This window comes from Protobothrops mucrosquamatus, unplaced genomic scaffold, assembly GCF_001527695.2.
Source record: "Protobothrops mucrosquamatus isolate PMUCROS unplaced genomic scaffold, P.Mucros_1.0 scaffold968, whole genome shotgun sequence".
NCBI lineage: Eukaryota > Metazoa > Chordata > Lepidosauria > Squamata > Viperidae > Protobothrops > Protobothrops mucrosquamatus.
The window spans coordinates 182,948-187,623 of record NW_015387211.1 but is presented as its reverse complement, the minus strand read 5'-3'; the positions used below and the strand labels follow the sequence as shown (position 1 = coordinate 187,623).

Below are 4,676 nucleotides of genomic sequence, written 5' to 3'. Positions count from 1 at the left end.
CAGGTCATTCTCCATATTAGAATATGCTATTCTTGTCCATCTGGCAGGGCATCAGTTACTTTCTCAATTATGTTACAGTATAGAATCTTTTTGGTATGCTATATACTCAAAATGCACACACACCCCCAGGGGACTGGGAAAAAGAGAAGGAGGTTAGCAGATTTCTTTAACACAAAATAACCGAGCCAGTCTCTTGTGTGAACTTTGCACTGATCTCTACAGAAGAGGAGATAGGGGATTCACCAGCACTAAAATTGCACAAATATATCAGTGTTCTCCAAGTAGAGATAAAAGGGGATTCTTCATGATGTCAAGGCACATGGCATACCCAGGCAATGAGATGAATAGTCTAGGCAGAGAGCAAGGCACAGGCAAAGGTTGTTGTGCCTAATAAAAGGTTAATGCATTAAAGGCTGATGAAATCCTCATAGTGCCATGGCTCAGTGCATCCACTGAATAGGCTGATCAGCGGCATACGCCGTCCTTCCGAGCTGGTGGCCTTCTGCCCTCTGGAGCAAAGCACATCTATCATTCTGCTATCAGAGAAAGGCAGCTGCGATGAAGCAAGGTTACAGAAAAGCAGAGCGAGAAAGAAGCAACTGCAAACAAGGGGAGGGGAAAAAACCCAAGTAGCTCTTTCAAAATTGTTCCACGACTACAACAATACTGGAAGGAATTTAAAATCAAGATAATTTTCATCACGCAGAAATTTTCAGTGTGTTTATATCCCAAAAAAAAAAAAGCGGTAGAGTCAACAATGATTGAATTATGCCCTCAACAATTTTGACTTGAAATTATTTGGAACGTTTATTTATAGTTGCACCCTGGAAACTCTAATGGGGCAGTTCTAAAAGGGTACAAATCACCACCTGGGGTTCTGATCTCATGTGCTTCATCACCCCATCAAAAGAGGAAGGGAAGATTGCAGTGTCCACTCAGAGATTTGTACAAAAGTTAGGGAAGACAATCAGAAATATCATTATAGCCGTTTTCCTTACGCTGAAGTAGTGTTCACCTTAGCCCATTCCTGATACAGGACAACTGATCCTAGTATGAGTTGGAAAGGCAGAGCCTCAGGCAAGCAGAAAAGGCATTCTCTGCTTCCATGCAAAAGATTCTCAAGCTATAAGAATAGCTTACGCTACAATCTCCATTTACCCAATGGAGTTGCTAGGCTGCAAGCAGAAGAAAACATGTTTACCTTCAAAAACTCCAACAAGCAGAACTAGAGACAGCTGCAACTTCTTCCCTTCATCCTCCCCCCCCCCTTTGCATCTGTACTACTAGTACAGTACCCAATATATAGAAACAGGGGGTGGGGGGAGAGAATGGGGTATTTAGTGTGGAATTCACAATTAAGTATGAGTATGAATAGGATATATGATGGATTAATTATAGTCAGAGTTACAGCCTGCTGACTTACTACTTCAGGTTGGAGGGGAAAGAGCTTATTCCATTAGTATGCAGGTGCTGGCAACACATTCCTCTTAAGACACAGATGTATTACAGACAGCAAATCAGATGTGCCATCTTTATAGGATTAAATAGGCTAGTTTGGACAATGAAGCTTGATGAATGTATTGAAAATGAACAGCAAAATAAAGCTGATATGGATATGTACTGTTTACAATGGCAAATTCCTCTAATCAAGCTACTCACTAGAAAAGGAAATTTAGCACATAGTTACAGCATCCTAAATTGTGGAATAAATTAACAACGGCACTAGGAGCACCTTCACAGAGTAAGAATATGATAATCCATTTGGAATAATTCTATTGGAACATATGTGACACAACCATTTCCAAGATGGCCTTTGAGTGCATTGTTATTAACTAAGGAATGGGGAACAGTATATTTTTCTACAATTCCAAGCAACAGACATGTGAAAAGGTCAATCAAGCCTGAACAAATTCAACAACCAAGATGCCTTTCTCTGAACACTGAAGAACAGGCAAAACCCACTTGCAAATCCACACAAAAAACAGGTTCTATTTTATTGTTTTGAGTTCCCTGGACCTGTTTAAGTATGTGGAGTTGCCTGGCAACTTTCAACATATCCCTTCCGATTGATTCACGTCTGCCTGACAGCATGATACTTCAGGGATGCTAATTTAACTCTCAATTATGACTGTCAAAACAAAGCACTATAAGAGAACTGGAGAAATAATTATCAGGCATGTCAGATTTCACTAAATATTTCCAGGGGAAAGAGGTGTTTGCTTTTACTTATAATGTCCAAAACTCAAGAGGAATCAAATCAAGAAGCAGAAGGATCAGAGGGCATCGTGACTGAAAATAAGAGAACTGCTTCTAAAATAAAGAGGTTTTCTAGCTGTTTTGTCATTGCCAAACAAGTATAATCATGCATGTATATACATAAAATCTTGCTATCATTGCTGAAGGGATAAAATCAGAGTCCAAAAGAAGCAGAAAGCATTGCTCTTATTTTATTTATTTCATTTATTTGATATGGCATTAGCACTCTCAGTCCGAAGTTACAGAACAAATACCCTTGCTGGAAAATGTTAACAACATGCAATATTGTAAATATCTGTGCAATATCTGTAAATATCTCAGTTATCCAGGTCATAGTTGTCTCAAAGGCGTGTTTTTCTTCAAAAGGCAATTGGACTATTTTTTTCTTGAAGAAGAAGAAAAGAACACTTCGCTTCTCATCCAAAATTTTCATTTTGAACTTGAGAATCTGAGCTTTTCATCACATTTAAGAACATGATTGTTTCATGTCTGTTTCCTGACATGCATGTTAAAACCAGTGTTACGTGAGAATCCTATGCAACAGAGCAGGAGTTACTACAGCATTTCAAGAGGGATTTATGCAAATGATCATTTGTCCGTTGTTTGATGAAAAGTACACATTTGGCCATGTAACATTATAAAAACACACTCAAAGGGGCAAGAAATAATCCATCAGTTCCTAGATTCCAATATGATTGAGAAAAAGGGTCACTTATGCACAGCCTACCCTGCTACTGCTACGGGTAAAAGAACAAGCTAACACGACAGGACTGTAAACTATGGAGGAAATAGCAGCCTCGGAAACAGAATTATCCTACAGTAGGAATTAAAGTTGCTTGCACATGGCAAGAGCTTTGTTTGGGGCATTATTGAAGAGTTGCCGAGCAACGGCAGATACATGCCACACATTATATCTTATTAAAGTTATAGGGTTTCAGGCAGCAGAAATGCCAGACAAGCTCTGGCAATGCAGAAGCAGCCTACACTGAGTAAACACAGCCCTGACTGGACAGAGTTCAGAAGGGCAAAGGATAGCAAGAGAGGGTGGGGTTGAATTAAATATGTTTCAGCTCAATAGGATCTCTTTTCCTTTAACCAGAAATGGGAGAAATCACACCTGTTGTGAACACTTGATTAAGAGTTAACAGTACCCTAATGCACAAGATTTTGAGGTATTTATACACTTTCTTCCTATTATGCTTCTACTACTTCAAATCTTCCTTAGCTGGAGAATTCTTGGCAGTTCCTTCTTCTCATAGCAAGTCTCTTGATGCCTCTAGTTTTGCCATCCACCCCCTATCTATCCTTCAATAGCTCCTCCCCATTTAAAGTACCTGATCCATACCTTTTCCTAAAAGGAAGAGGAATGTTTAACTGCCTCATTACTGCCTACAATTTCTGTACTGCTGTTCTAGGACCATGGCTATTAAGGTAGTCCTCAACTTATGACGGCTCTCCCTGAGGTACTAAGGACTCAGTTCTGAAGATCCAATGTCCGCCCCACCCCTGCAGTCAAGTGATTGCATGTCAGGTCCCGAATTTATGGCCGTTTGCAGTGTCCCATGGTCAGGTGACTGTGTTTCATCACGGGTTTGCCAAAAACTGGTATTTATTTCCAGTGTTCAACAAAACCAGCCCCAAGAGAACCACCAGTTTGCTTAATGATCATGGTGTCCACTTAATAACCATGGGCGTCACTTTATGATGACAGAATTTGCTTAACGACCACTGCAGAAAAAGTCATAAAATTGGGTCAGTCAGGTGGATGATCCAATTTACAACCTCTGCGACTTTTGATTGTGATGGGCAGGCTCTTATTATGGTATAAGTCAAGGACTACCTGTACTGGCATAGCCCCCCCCCCTACTTCAACACAGAAAGTTCCAACTCCTTCTCTGCTTTTTGAAACAGCAGCAATTGGCATCCCAGAGAACAAGAGCAGAAAGTTAGAGTGAGCCTCTCTCTAAGTACACAGCGTCTTCGTTTTCCTGAAAGTAAATGCAAGGCTGTCCTAACTACGTTCATCCTCTCCCTCCCGCCTTTTTCATAGTATAAAAGGGCATTATCTATAGAAAATATAGCAGTTAAGTGTGGATATGTTTTAAGGAGCAGCTGTTGGAATAACTAGTCAAATTAGGATTACTAAATGTCTCTACCCTAAGGAAGCCCTTGGGCAGGTAAATTTCTGTATGGCTTCTATTAAAGGAATTACATTTCTCAAGAGAGGAAAGGAGGGGGTGGACTCTGTGCCATTAAAGCTGTGTCATCATTCCCCCCCCTTCTCCCTGCCACACCGACCAATTACGTAACAAGCTGTGCTGGAGAAAACTACAGGTGACCTTAACCTTCTCTGGATCTATTTACCCTGAGCAAAAGCTTCCAAGAAGTACTCAGCAAAGGCAGATAACCGAGTTCTTATA

General features: G+C 40.5%; 1 protein-coding gene across 1 annotated transcript in view; it reads right to left on the bottom strand.

Moving 5' to 3' along the window:
- The window catches only part of LOC107290781 (dual specificity protein phosphatase 8), a gene marked incomplete at its 3' end in the record, with an annotated part of 21,115 nt that overhangs the window by 987 nt on the left and 15,452 nt on the right, over nucleotides 1–4,676 (bottom strand). The window lies entirely within an intron of this gene.